At 39.8% G+C, this 16,048-nt stretch overlaps 1 pseudogene; it reads right to left on the bottom strand.

Moving 5' to 3' along the window:
- Positions 1–6,601: 6,601 nt before the first annotated feature.
- Positions 6,602–7,720, bottom strand: LOC139447315 (uncharacterized; annotated as a pseudogene).
- Between the last annotated feature and the right edge of the window lie 8,328 nt (positions 7,721–16,048).

Here is a 16,048-nt window from a genome sequence, read left to right as displayed (position 1 = left end):
CGAGGAATGCGTTCTCTGCCGCTTTTGGACGTGCGCCAAGCTCCGTGGCGAGTTGACATTTACAATGCATGGTACACGGCTCTTCATAATTGTGTTGGGTCCTAAACTAGTATTTATCAATCGCTTGCACATTGTTAATACATGCTGATGGGTATAATTGGAAATATAGAGCCCCAAACAAGCGATATTCATGTTACCTTATTTGTTTTTTCTCGTCAAAGGTTTATCTAACTATCTATAAATATGAACATTGTTGTGGGTAACGTGCTCTAACACAAACTATATACATATTATTTTGAGCTTTTAAGCATTATGCAAAATTGTGAAAAAATATTTAATAGTGCCTTCATGTGCCGCAGTAGCTGAGGTTGACAATTACACGTTTTCAAATCTAACGATCTAACGAATTGCCAAGGCAACATCAACCAAAAGTGTACCGGAAACGTTAACCATTAACGTGCATCCTTAGGATAGGAATCTTCAGCAAAAGAGCAAGTACTCCACTTTTACTGCATACTTACACTTATACATTTGTAAAATTATTTAAAACTTATACACTTGACGTATTATTTAAAACTTAATATCACGACATAATACTTAAAACTGTTAGTAATCATTTTAGTCTAATGCTTAGTTGATGTTCGTTTTGTTTGTTTTCAGGTAACTACCAACACATACACACTTAGTTGGTGAATACCTACTATGACTATGTACACCACGAGTAGAGACTCCTACTGTGAAAATTGTCACACTTGTTTGGGTTATAAAAGAAATTTAACAAGGCATCAACAAATATGTGGGAAAGTTGGGGGCAATTTTCATGTCAGTATTGTCGAAAATATTTTTCCAGAAAAGATAGTTTAAAACATCATGTGAAAAGCTATCAAAAAGTAGACAATCCTTTGGTTTGCCAATGTTCACTGTGCTTTCAACACTTTACCCATGAACTTGCTTTTCAATCACACTTACCACATTGCCTAAACATGACTTCACAATGTGATTTTTCTTGTCAGATTTGTCATGGTGTTTTCCCAAATTCAAAAGCATTGCAGTTGCATGAGACTAGAACAGGACATGATATGGGGAGCTGCAGCAAAAGCAAGCTATGTAGGAAAAACATGGCTACAGTATCCATACCTCCTTACACCTCATCACCACCTCCCATTCCTTCCTCCTACCCCCCACCACCGCCCATCCCCTCCCCTGATGTTTCTCCTTCTTATCCCGATCCTTACTTCATAAACGAGATTTTACAAAATGATGTATCCTGTCAGACTTGTCAGACAATGTTTCCAACTTCAAAAGCATTGCGACTGCATTAGAATAGAACAGGACATGATATGGGGGGTGGTAGCAAAGGCAAGTTAAGTAGGAAAAAAACGGCTACAGTATCTGCACAACCATCCAACCCTTCTTTGCCCCCCATTCCCTCCCCACCGGGTACTCCTTCCAATCCTGAACCTGTTGGTGACACTTCTGATCATGCTCGCCCATGTACCAGCAACTCTTTAGGGGGAGATGTGAGAGAGTATGAGTTTAAAGGGCAGGGTGTTACAGATGCTTTACATTTTATGGTGAATCAACAAGCTGTCATTATTGATGTGATCAAGGCAGAACTCAGAGAGAAACAGTCAGCGAAATGGGGATTGTGCCTTCACATCAGAATGGTTAAACCCACTGAAGATGAAACAGCTAATATTCATGAGGCCTACTTTCGAAGCACAATGGTCATAGCTACACTAGTAACCAATTTTGCTGATCAATACCTTGAAGCCATGCACAAGATATTGCGTTCACTAGATAATTATCAGGGTGAGCATTCTAATTTAAACGTGGTAGACATTGCAATGTTGAAAGTGATCATCGTTAAATTTAAGCCTTTTAAAGGCGGTACATACATCCCTTGTCTATAGCATTTTAGCCAAACTGTTTCCCGCTCCGCATCATCCAACACGAGTGAAGTATTATCAACCTTTTGTGGACAGATTGAATTTGGATGGGTTTACTTTTCCGATGACACTCAAACAAATTATTTGAACAAGTCAATCAGTTGAGTATCAATGTGTATGGCTTCGAAGATAAAACTCTCTATCCACTTTACATAAGCAACGTTTCCAACATAGAACCAGACAGACAAATTGATTTGTTGATGCTTTCACAAGAGAACGAGCCCAAAGATTTCGAAGGATTCTTAGGCTTAGAGGGTCATGAACTTACGGATGTAGAAACGAAAGCAGACACCCATTTTTGTTTGATCACTAAGTTGAATTTTTTTGTAAAAAAACCTGAGAAAAAACGTAGTAACCAGTATCATATTTGTAGAAAATGTTAGTGGACATACAGCTCGCAAGAAAGGTTGAATAAGCACAAGGGGTATCGTTTTGTTAAGGCCCAACGTGTCAATATGCCTAAACCCGAGAAAGCAGTCTATCAGTTTGGTTTACGATCCGAAGCTAAAACAGAAAGAGCTAAATATCTTATAGTGGCCGATTTTGAAAGTTTGCTGTTGCCAGTCGAAAATCATGCTTCGCGTTTGAACAGACATGTTCCTTGTGCCTATGCTTACAAAGTTGTTTGTACGGAGGAGCGGTATTCGAAATCTGTTCAAACCTATGTAGGTTCAGATGCAGCAGAACACTTTATACAAGACATTTTAAGAGAATATGATGAAATGAGGAGATCTTTGCCAATGTTGTTCCCATGCAATTATCTCATCTGGATAGGGCAACCATAGCAAACACAGTGTGGATTATGTGGAAAAGAGTTAGGGAAAGACAGGGTGTTAGATCATGACCATCTCAGCGGTTCTTTTAGACAAGTATTACACAACAAGTGTAACCTAAATTTCCAGTTGCAAAAGAAAGTGTATCTGATGTTGCACAATTCAGAGCGTTACGATATTCATCTTATTCTTGAAGCAGCCCGTGAATTTGGAGAGAGAAGTATTCAGATCATACCCCATAATTCTGAACAGTTTCTGTCTTTTACTGTGGACAATGATCTGGTCTTCCTAGATTCTTGCAAATTTTTGCAAAGCTCTTTAGATGCTCTGACTAAGAATCAGATGAATTAAAGGATTAGACACATTTGTTTTCTTGAGAGAGCAGTTCCCACAGCATGTTGGTATAATGACCCGAAAGCTTCCTTTTCCTTATGAGTACATGGATTCATGGGAAAAATTAAATGACACACAGTTGCCTCCTAAAGAATCCTTCTACAGTTCCTTGAGTGATGAAGGCATTACTGATGAAGACTATGCCTTTTCCCATGAATTGTGGCATACATTCGCATGCAATACGATGTCTGACTTTACACGGTTGTATGTGGTTGTAGACACACTGTTGTTGGCTGATATTGTCGAAACATTCAGAACTGGATGTTTAGTAGATTATGGACTTGACATCTGTCACTACTATTCCATGCCTGGGTTTTGTATTGATGCAGCACTGAAAGTCACTGGGGTCAAGCTTGATCTATTCACTGATGTAGATAGTTACAATTTTGTGGAAAATTCCATTCGGGGTGGCGTGTCCGTCATCGTTAAGAAATTTGCCGAAAGCAACAATGAATACATGTTTAATTATAACCCAGAAAAAGAAGCCTCAGTGCTTCTGTACATGGACTTTTAACAGTCTTTATTCTGGAGTTATGCTGGAACCCCTACCTATTGGCAACTATCAGTTCATGTCAGCACAAGATTATGAAACTATTGATTGGGTTACAATAGATACCCAAGAGGATACGGGTTACATTTTGGAAGTGGACTTGCACTATCCTAAACATTTACACAAACTTCATGCTGCTTTCCCCATGGCTCCTACCCATGACAACATTCCCTTTGAGGACTTTTCACCTTATCACAAAGAGTTACTCAGCCAGTTCTATAACCCCCAGTGTCAAAAACCCTCAGGCAAGAAATTGTTTGCTACTTTAAAAGATCGCTTGAACTATGTGGTTCATTTCAAAACTTTGCAACTGTATTTGAGACATAGGCTAGTCCTCCAACACATTCATAGGGTGTTAAAGTTCAAGCAAGGTCCCTGGTTTAAACCCCATGTTCAGTTAAATTTGGAAAGACGCAAACACGCAACTAATGCCTGTGACAAGGACCGATATAAGCTTATGAATAATGGTGTGTTTGGCAGGTTCTGTATGAATAAACGCAAGCGGAAATCTGTGTACTTAGTGACCCAAAGGCAGCAATTACGCAGTTATGTAGCTAATACAATTTCAAGCAGGTGAAAGTGTTTTCAGAAGATGTTGTGTCCATGGAAATGGAGCAAGTGTCTGTCCTTTTAGATCAACCTTTCACTGTTGGTTTCAGTATTTTGGATTTAGCCAAATTTCAAATCCTTTCTTTCTATTATGACGTCATGCAACGGCAATGTGGACCAGAACGAATGGACTTGCTCATGACAGACACTCTTTTTGCACATTCATGCCCCACCACACGAGTCTTTGCTTGATCCCTACATATTTATGCATATTTGCATTTGTTTGATACTTCCAATTATGATCATAATGATCCTAAAGGATTGTATTCGAATGAACACAAAAAAGTCACAGGAAAGATGAAGGATGAAGCTGCAGGAAAGATCATTTTAGAGTTTGTAGGGTTGAAAAGCAAAATGTGTTCCTTTTTGATACAGTCAGATGTGAACACTGTATGAAACCAAAAGACAGCTAAAGGAATAAAGAAATCTGTCATTGCCAAGCAATTAACCCATAAGAAATAAAAAGACAGCCTCCTGGAGAGGAAACCTTTTTATTGTTCCTATTCACTCATTCGCTCTCACAATAACACTTTATACACTGAGTGATTGAGCTAAATAACATTATCCCCCTTAGATGATAAACGTTATGTACTAGAGGATGGTATACATAGTTTACCCTATGGGTATTCACCAGTCTAAGAGTATGTGGTAATGCTGTTCAAGTTCCACATTTCACATATGGGTGATTGATACAGGTACCCTCCTTTTTTTTTTTTTTTTCTTTTTTTTTGCTGAATGTTATCCATTTTAATTTAACAATAATAATTCTAATATCAATAGTAATAATTGCTGTTATCATCACACTTAAAGTGTTTCACTCATTTAATTATCTTTATGATTGCAGCAACATGAGTACCACCGGATTCATTTACCAGTTAAGACGAAACGGCAGCAATGACATAGTGTATTATGAAGGCAGAAGCTTCCGAAGAAGCCATGAGGATGCCATGCAGGCAGGTTTACAGCGTGCAAAAAGAATGTTCCAACAAGTCGAGAATCGTCAAACACCCAACTATTCAGTGACTGTGCGTGAAATTCACATCAACAGGAGACAAATAACCAATCGCTTACAGATGCGTCGAAACAAACGACTTTTTGTAGGCGTCTTGGAGACTCACTATCTCAATGAACTCCAGAGACTTGTTCGGAAGTTATGTTGTGATAATTGTTATGGATGTGAAGTTAATCATCCATCGCAAGTACATCACCAGTGTCTCATGATGAACAGTGACGAGTGTATTACTCAATACTTTGATAGAGCAGTGAATAAGCTACCCCTTCATACCATCTTGGAAAAAGCCAAGCAACAGAGGGTAAGCCTTTGGCTAGAGTTTCAGGACCAGCACACTGTGCGTTACAATGATTCTGATTATATGCATAGGCCTTTCTTCTGCAATGACAGAAAAGAAAGACATGAGATGCAGCTCAGAGTCCTCATGAACATGGAAGATAGTAATAATTAAAGACACATGTGTTAGCATTATTTTATTGCTTTACAATCAGAAAGTTACATAGAATACATGTCATGAATTCAATGTGCATGTACAGTTAGAAAGACTCTAGTTTTCTTAATTTTGCAGTAGTGTTAGCACCGGGCACACCGTGTTGTGCTTGTTGTTTTAGATATAAAGATGATTTTGCCTTCTTTCTTTTGTCGTTCTTTTTCTTTGCATCTGGCTTATACAAAAGCCGCTTTGGTACATGGAGCATTTTTAAAAGTTTGAGAAAGTCATGGTAGCCTGTAGGAACAGCACCACGATTCATCACAGTAAAACGAATGAGGTCAATAACGTTAGTTCCGATGAATGTTAATAGCCACCAGTAAATAACGCACGCCATTATTCTCCTTGCTGTAACGAGTCATGTCGGTCAAATCTACATCAAACATTTCATTTATAGAATTCACCCGAACTCTCAGCCTTTTGAATCTCTGTTTGGGTGGCTTGTGTAAACTGTAGGCGTCCTGTTTGTTCAGAAAACGTTTCACAGTCCTCAGTCTGAGATCTGGCTCACGAGCTAATTTCAGAACACTATGAAGTTTCTCAGGACCATGAAAAGCTCCCGGTTCAAGCAGGTTAAAATAGTAACTTTCTAACATCTTCTCCTGTTTATTTGTTACCACCTTTCTCTGTTGTGGCTTCATGTTGAAATGAGAGAAGCTCTGACAACAGACACCTATTTAAGAACAACCATTTGATAACTATCAAAAGAAGACAAACAAAGATGTAAGCATAATTTATGTTTTATTCATAGTATGGACATTGCTAAAGTACACACACACACACATTTCATTTGGTACTGATAGAATAATATGACATGGAAACAGTCTACAAGCGTTTTTGCAACTTCAACATTTTTACAACGCATTGCTTCAAACCATTCACCCATTCGGGTGATTTGAATGTTTTGTCACGATAGTCCTTACAAAGGTAAGGTACTAAATGGAAAGCAGGCATTGTGCCAAAATGTGGATCATCAGTCACAAGTTTCATCCATTTTCCTATTACCAGTTCATTGTCCGCATCCTCAAGTGCTGCGTTGAAGTATTTATCCACCTGCTCCTGCTCCGTCATGCGACAAGAATGTTCTCCCAAAAAGATTGGATCACCTTCTTCATTTAACAGACAAGGAATACACATTTCACACGAGCTGGCTGATCGTTTTACTCACTTCTAAAGAGTAACTCAACGTGAGAAGATCCTCTGCTTGTTTCAGTTTTGTAGTCATATCCACTTCATCAGTGTTGAGTGGTAAGGTTTTCATCTTCTTGATAATGACTCTCTTTGTTGTCTTGCATCATCTTTAAATTTTCTCTTTGCATCTTTCGCGCATTCTTCCCTATCTTGAAACCACTCAGGCGATCGTGTGTGGCATCCGCATGACCTGCTTCCACGAGTAGAATGTAGTTTTCTTGCCTCTGTTCAAAATAGCAAGTTAAATCACTGTAACACATTTAAAGTCATCAGTTTTCACTTGGCTCTGTGTTCATTATTCCAAGTCTATTACTGCCTTTCCATTTAGATGGATTAAGAATATAAGGGTCATGCAGTGATAGACCCACACCCCACACACGATCATACAGACTCGCTTCTACCAAGATCTTGGGAAAAGTGTCTAACAGTTGTTTCTTCAGAAAAAAAAAACTGAGTGAATTTAGCTGAAAATGCTGCATACACCACAATGGAACACCAATTGGCATCCCATTGGCGTTGGTTAAAACATCTCACACTTCTACCTAAACGTTTTTGTTTGGCGGCAGAAACACACTTTAAAATCTTATTGGCAGTTTCCCAATCTCTGAACATACAAGCTTTTTTATACATGTAATACTGCTCAGCACAGTTAAATGCTATTCCTTCGATAACAATCTCAGTAGAAAAATGTTGACTAAACACTGAAGATCTGGTGTAAAAAAATACATACTTGTCAGTTGTTCGGGTTCCCATGATCAGATTCAAGATGTATACTGGCGTGAAGATTTCGTCTTGTTGACGAGATCTCTGTTTAAGCTCGAATGAAAGCTTCAACAGTTAAACACTGCTTAACTTCTATAAAGTTGAATTTCATTAGTGTACTTTGACTTCCTTTAGCGTTTCATTGGTTACTGAGTATTCATCGCACCATACATTCTATGAGTGGTTGAAACGTTGATTCTGGAATGTTATTGTTAACTTCTATTGTGTGAAAGGTATTGACTGGCCTCTGGTATGCTTCACAAGAATGCTTTTGTTTGTTTCTTTACTCCATAGGAATGCTGCTCCACAGGAATGCTTTTGATGGAAATTCAACGCTCCACAGGAATGCTTTTGTTGGAAATTCGACGCTCCACAGGAATGCTTTTGTTGGAAATTCCATGCTCCACAGGAATGCTTTTGTTGGAAATTCCACGCTCCACAGGAATGCTTTTGTCCGGAAGGTAACAGGGATGCTTTTGTTGGAAATTCTATGCTCCACAGGAATGCTTTTGTTGGAAATTCCATGCTCCACAGGAATTTGTTGGAAATTCTATGCTCCACAGGAATGCTTTTGTTGGTACTCTACGCTCCACAGGAATGCTTTTGTCCGGAAGGTATTACTTTCTATCTACTAATGTTCCTGTATTTCTGTTTCTAACGTTTGTGAATCTTTTAGATGTGTATCGAAATGTGAACGTGTTTTTGCAGTGTATAAAATTCAGATTATTCCAACCAGAGTGAGTGTGTGAGTGAGTGAGTGAGTGAGTGAGTTGGTTTTACATCATTTTTAGCAATATTCCAGCAATGTCGCGGCGGGGGACACCAGAAATGGGCTTCACACATTGTACCCATGTGAACGCATTAACCACAAGGCTACCTAACCGCCCCTCCAACTAGATAGTCAGAATAATAATGGTCAGTCTGTTAAAAAAGTTGCCAGTCCTTACATGAGAATCCAATATGTAGTCACCAGACCCTGCTAGAAAATTCCAGCTTTACTGTACGCTTCGACTGGATGTAAAATACATTGTGAGCCTGTTAGGACCAAAGCTGATAAAACTGTCACGTGTCATCGACAGTGTTGCTTATACACGCTCGTTGGACCAATCTATTCATTTCGAAATTGAAATTGCAGATAGAATATATTATCAATGAAATAGTTCAAACCCCAGGTAGGTCGATCAGTAGTTATTCGGTATTTCAATTATATGATTTCTGTGTTAAATGCTATATTTATCAAAAGTGCCAAAAAAAATTGTCTTCAGTACAGTACAAAAGCATACCGAATAACACAGTCGTTTATTGCGCCGCAATTCCCTGCCCTGTGCATAGTTGTGTCTCTAAGGCATTCCAGAAACCTATGATCCATGGTTCGTATCCAAGATTCCCTGCGATTAAGTTTCTTGGTATTGTCAGTACCATACCCGTGCTCGTGAGTTTTACCAAAGTGGTCATCATATCATAAGTTTTTGGCGACGAGCTCTGCACTTTCGTTGACCATCACGTGGTTAGTACACAGCTGCTCAATCTACTCGTTTGCAGGTTAGAACGTTCCATCCTCGTACAGTGTCTGTGAGTCTAATAAACCTTCACTGTTCGTGTCAGGCATAAAGAGCTTGGTGACATCTTGGCATTCTACCCCGTGAAGGAACCGCTCTCCTGCCTCAATGGGGGTCCACTGATCTTCCAAGTCGATCTGCACTCGGTTCGGGCTTGTGGCGTTGAGGTACTGGGTTGTCTTGAGGGCGTGGGATGTGAGGACCCCTCCACGTCGTGGTTTTTCCTGAAGTTGGGTATTTCGTCTTCAAGTATCTTGGGAATGGGAGTTCTTGTCTCTGTCTTTATAATAAAACAAATCGATTAACCACCTTGGCCTTAAATACAAAAGGAACAGGTGGTTTAGGTCATGGTGTTTCTGTAGCAGGACTGGGTCCGATGCCCACAGACCACAGACACTGCGGTGTTCGTCAATGGCCAATATTTATTAGCAGAAATTGTGAATGTGATTTTAAAAGAAAACCACCCTGAAACAATCAAGTATACAATATAGCACATATAAAACAATATACACATATCATAAACACAGATATATACATACAATTCATATGCATACTATTGTGATGAGATACAGTACATAGTATTGTTGTAAATGCACTGGGTAGAATATATTTATGTACATGTTAATTAGAAACGTATTCTGTCTTGATATATGATCAAATGCATACACTAGATAATGACATGTAAACGACAACATGTAAACGACATGTAAACCTACCAGGTGTGTGGGCCTGGGTTGATATCACACCTGGGGACGATGCCGCGCTAAGTTTCTTTAGGGGATAAGCCCTCGAATAGATCGTTTATCATTAGATTGAAGAGGGTAGGGCTGAGGATGCTGCCCTGGGGAGTGCCATTTTCTAGGGGACACTGGTCCTATAGCGTATGGTCTATACCCACGGTTATTTTGCGATTGTTTAGGAAATCTTGGATGAAGTTTATTATTTGGCCTTTTAGTCCTATTTTTTAAAGTTTTTGTATTAGTCCGTGGTGCCATACCTTATCGAAAGTTTTAGAGAAGTCGAGGAATATGCCTATGGTGTATTGCTTGTTTAGCTGTCCTGTTTTTATATCCTGTTCTAGTCGGGCGAGGTTATCGAGAGTTGATCGGCCAGGAGTGAAGCCGCTTAGGAGTTAGCCTATAGGAGTTAGCCTGATCTGCTGGTTTATTTGGTTTAGGTATTGGGATTACTAGAGCTTCCTTCCATGAGGATGGGACCTGTCCGTTTAGGTAGACTAGGTTGTATAGTTTAAGTAAAGTTTGGAGTAGTTTGGTAGGTAAGTGTTTGATTATTTGGTAAGAGGTGAGGCCTAGGCCAGGGGCTGTTCCTTTTTTTCTGTTTTTTTTTAGTACGTGATTTAGTTCTTCTATGGTGTAAAGTTGGTTTATTTCTAGGTTGTCTTGTCTGTTTTCTTTGGAGAATTTGGTTTCTTTTTATAGTTTATCTTTGAATATCTTACTGAAGTTACTGTTGCTACTAACTTTAGAGAAGTGTTTGGCTAGGTTGTTGGCCTTTTTGGTGGGGTTAGTTGAGTTGTTTATATTGGGGTTTTTTTTTGGTGCCGTTTGATGCCTCTGATGGCGTGAATTTTGCGCCACACCTTCCTAGCGTCGGTGTGGTGGTTTAGCTCCTCACAGAATTTTTTCCAGTTTTTGGTTTTAGCAGTTTTAACTAGGTTTTGGACTTGGTGGTTAAGTTTAGTAGGTCATTAAGGTTGCTGCTGAAACGGTCGAAAGGGGTGGTTACGAGTTTTAGTTTATGTGCTACACCAAAGAAGGCTTTGGAGCTGGCTTCTGGATTAGACTGCTTTAACATGTAAGCTAGTAGGAGGACTAAGTTGTTTAGTTTTTTGCTTGCTACGTTTTGGGTGAGTTTTTTTCTATAGCTTTTGGTTTTGGGGGCTGACAAGGTTAGATCGTTTATTTTCTCTGAGGATGTGTACTCGTCCTCTTCGGTTAAGTTGTCTTTAGTTTGGTCACTCTCTTCGGTGGTGGGTTGCATGCTGGGTTTGGGTGTGAGAGTCTGAGTGGTTTCTGTAGTTTCCCTGTTGACTGGATGTTCGGGGGGTGCCTGTAGGTTTTGGGATGTTGTTGCCCTTGTGGCTGTGATGGCTTGTGTTGGTGCTGGTTGTGTGGTGGTCGTTGAGCGTTGGGTTTTGCTTGTGGGTGTAGATGTGGTAATTGTGGGGAGAGAGGCGGGGAGAGTGGGTTTGTGGGATGTGTGGGGTGTTTGTTTCGTTTGCGATGTATGCGTCTTGCTGATTTTGGTCCCATACGGAGCCTGGGTATACTGTTTTGCGTGCGTGAGTGTTGTTGTTTGGGGGTGGTGTTGGTAGTAGTGGTTTGTATGCTTGCGGTGTGGGTTTTTTGGTTTGGATTTTGGCCGTGTTTATGTCTATATGTTTGTTGGCCTGTTGGGTGAGTGATAGTCTGTGGGGGCATTGGTTGGAGAGTGATGAGTGTTTTATGGATTTGCAATGGATGCACCAGGGTGTGCATATGCCTGGGCAGCCCGTTTGGGCACAGTTTTTGCATTTAGTTTTTTTGAAAGTACATTGGTTAGCGGTGTGATTATATTGTAGGCAATTAGAACATTGCTTTACTTGCTTGATGTATGGTTTGACCTCTAAGTTATGGTTGGCGCCGAAAGTGATATGTTTGGGGGCTTCAGGGTGTTAAGTTTTTTTTTTTAACTTTATTATTACAATAGGTGTGGGGGTGGTTTTCCCGTTTCTGTTTGATTTAATCCCGCGGAGGCTAGTTATTTGTGGTTGGGTTTGGATAGTGTTAGCTTCTTGGGCGTATATATCGAGGTCCTCGTCGGTTTCGGGTGGAGAGGTATATGTGGAGTGACCACAGTCCATAGGTGTCCAGCACACAGCATGGCTGAGTACCCAAGCTGGCCATATATACAAAAGGCTTGAGTAGGGAGAGGGCTGGGGCTATTGTATTAGTTCACAGGGTGTGACATTCACAAACAAACCATGCAGTAAGCATGCTTAGTAAGAGTGCTGTGACTGATAGTTTAGTGTTTAAAGTAGGCTGAGCAATAAAATAAAATGACTACAACTGCAATTAATTATGTACATGAATTATACTTAAATGGTAAAATACAAGAAATAGTCAAAATATGTAACTGCCGCATTTCAGCTCTGTGTAGTAAGTTGTCTACTGTCATAAGATAGGTAGTACAAAGTGACTGGACACACTTCCAGAAGGTCTTGTCTTCTCTCTTTTTATTCGCTCTGTACCTGTAGCCATCAAAATGCCGTTTTTGTATTGATAAGATTCCTATTTTCATATTGATATGGTTAGATTTTTTATTTGTAGAAATTGACAGAATTTCCTAGGCTGCTCTGTTAATCCATGATCGAGTAGCTGACTATCTTTCAGATATAGAGTTAGTTTGACCTTCGCTATTGTATCTCTTGGCTTTTCCTTTTCAATGACTTCTGATGTTAAAGCAGTGCAACTTGGGGAGTTTTTAAAGTTCAAGTGTAACCCTTTGTGGTAGCTGAATGTCATCAAAATTGTGACTTCAGATGAGTTCATGTGCTAATATCCCCTGTGGCTTTAGTGAGGGATATTGTCCGAGCTAGGCTGTATCTCGGGTGTTTCTCTTGCCGTATGTTTTTCACTATGGGGTTTACTCTTCGACCCCAGAACGGTAATATTGCCTTATCACTTCTTAGTTTCAAGTGGGATTTTATACAAACAAATATATTTCCCAAAATTTCTTGAGTGTTTTCGAATCTTTTCCCAAATGATAAAAGCAAGTACCATATCATTCTTTGGGTGTTGGGAAAGTGTTTCGGATGTGTCGAACATCCGATAGATTCAACCTTTGCTTAGGTCCCTTTGCGTTCGACACACCGATGTTCAAATGCTCCTAGATATAAAGAAGAGAAAGTAATTTATTAAGATGCCCCGTGCTTGTAAATACATGATACTTACGTTGATATAACAGTATACATAAAATGACGGACACCTGGTCAATAGGAAAACTGTAAACTACGGTTATAACGAACTCAAATGGACCACATATTTTAGTTCGTTATAACCGCAGTTGGTTATAAGCGTATATACAACAGATACATATACAGCATATGGCAGGACCAAAACTTAAGTTCGTTATATCCGTCAGTTCGTTATAAACGTATTCTACTGTATGACATATGAAAACATTATTAAAATTGAAAGTTAAAACCATTTGTTTGCACATATGTTACAGAGTCAGGTTAAAAAGTATGCATACATGTGTATTTTCGACGTCAAAACATTATTGAGTGCAGCTAGGGGTTTAACAAACCTCTCGTTCCGCATGAGAATGACAATCTGATCAGCGGGAGACATGTTTACGAATGAGGGCTCGAAAAAGATAGCTGCCTTCCACAGATCGCATCTAAGATCTGTCAACGCGCATGGTGACGGGGAATTAGCCCTTGGGGGAATAACGGATAAAAGCGACATCACTGTCCCGGAACGCTTTATGAACAACATGTAAACAAACATGTATGTATATGCCTCGTTCTTACCGCTCTGCCTTCTCCAAATTTAGATCAGGTACTGCTCCTCTGAAGTTGGAAACAGGCAGATATACGAATATGAATGTGAATGAAAGAGTGTGTTTTCAGTGTAAGGAAAGTATTGAAGATGAATGTCATGTATTACTTGATTGCCCTGTGTACGATGATTTGCGTGAAAGTTTATACGAAAAGGTGAGTTTTTAGCTATCCCAACTTTCTAGAGTTATGCAATACGGATAAACTTATTGTACTTTTTAAATATTATGTATATTTTACAGCCAAAACCCGTATGGCTAGTTACGGGTAGTTTATTTTCATACCCCTTTTGCACCAATATGTTTAACATGTACATACTGTGATACTTTTTAAGTCTCTCGTAACCCTTAACGTACTTACTTACTTACGTTTGGAGATTTAACGTGCGTATTTCGCACACGGGCCCGGTCGGGCCATTTAGCGTGGTTTTGAAGGGAAAATAAAGGTGTTGCAACCAGAGGGGGGTTTTAGTGGTTGCTTATATAAGTTTTGGAGATTTTGAAATTTGGAATACATGCCTAGGGGTGTGACCCTTAACGTCACTTTTATGTCCTTTTATATGTATTTATGTAATTATTTCTGCGAGGTGAGACTCAAATAAACAATCTGTCTGTCTGTCTGTCTGTCTGTAAACAATAAGCAACAAATACACAGTGAGCGGTATACCTGCTCTGACAACACAAACAGAGCGATGAGCGGACCTTCCAGCTCAGGCATACACGGGGTGAGGGGGGATGAACAATTAAGGCAATAAATTCATACTATAAATAACAGCAATTAACAGGAAGTGATTAAGAAGTAGCTCAGGTTGGCTGTCAGTCAATCTACAATGAAATGTTGGTGAGGATTAATAACGGGGTTTAGCGCCTAAAACGTAATGACAATTAAGTTATGGAGACATGGCTACAGGGTAATTTGCCCTTGGAGTCAAATGTACTTCAGACAATGGTAGCAGTAAATCAGTCGCTATGACAGATCCAACAGAAACTACAGCTGGTCAAAAAGTGAGTTTCATCCTCGACAGTATTCGTGTTACAAAGCCAACACACTCTGTCTTGTAAGGAGTCTTCGGATGATTGAACCTAATAATCCCGATTTCTAAAGGGAGAGTACCACAGCGAACGTCACTTAAAATACAGCGTTGTGACCTATTCATGATTGTATTGACATACGGCTCTGCAGACGAAGTGTCTGGAGGTACGAAGCTTGTTGCCATGACACCGGGCATTCCGTAGACCAGTTAACCAATCATTATAGTCAAGGGAGACCAACCAGGCTTTCACACAATGACAATCTAAACCAGACATATTATACAGATTAGGAACAGGTAATTTAGAGTATTCAGCAATGTAACAACAGAGTCATTCAAAGATTTGCGGAGGTGTTCAGACCATCTACTTATAGATCTCAGAGTAATGTTTTCATATGCAGACTGGAGCCTTCGCCAAAACGTACAATTTCGATTCTCTGTTTAGTTAAATAAGACAACCAATCATCTCACTTCTGACTGCTAAATTGGGAGTTTTTTAACCACCACAGAGAACAAACTTACAGAGTTAATGCAACTCAACTGTCTCGTCCCTCCAATAGCAGTCATAAGATAAGATTGGTTGGACTAGGTTTTCACGCAGAGTGTTAAAACATTATATCCATGTTACCAGCCTAATTAGTCTTGCATATCAGGACTCCGAGAGCTCTACTTGCAGAATCAGGTATTCATAAGCATGAATGATATCAATGTCATCACAACCAATTGTTGTAACACAACACTCACTCCAGTCTCTGTGTACTTTTAGATATTACGACTATAGACACGAGGAACATGAAGGCGCATACCTTCCACAATGTAACAGTCCCCCCCCCCCCCCCCCCCCCCCCCTCCTCCTGAAATAACCTATTATTGCCATACCGGAATATGGTGTTTTTTCTATGTAAATCTATCACGGTTGGTTGACGGCAAAACTAGCAACCGTGCCAGGTTTGAAAGCCATTGCCCCGTCTTACTTGACTAGTTCAGAACACATCGCCAGTCAGTGCACTGTTAGTTCCCAGTTAGCTCAACATTGCCCATTTGAACTTAAGTGTAGTCAGTTGTAACACAGGTATTATTTGGCTGAACGATGGGCGATTATAGTATAGCCACGCTAGTAAATGGCGAGAAACTTGAAATGACGCGTACCAGGGACATAGGACTGAGTG

This window comes from Haliotis cracherodii, unplaced genomic scaffold (genome assembly GCF_022045235.1).
Source record: "Haliotis cracherodii isolate W230 unplaced genomic scaffold, xgHalCrac1.p SCAF_7, whole genome shotgun sequence".
NCBI lineage: Eukaryota > Metazoa > Mollusca > Gastropoda > Lepetellida > Haliotidae > Haliotis > Haliotis cracherodii.
The sequence above is the reverse complement of the archived record's forward strand: the minus strand, read 5'-3'. Positions and strand labels throughout refer to the sequence as shown.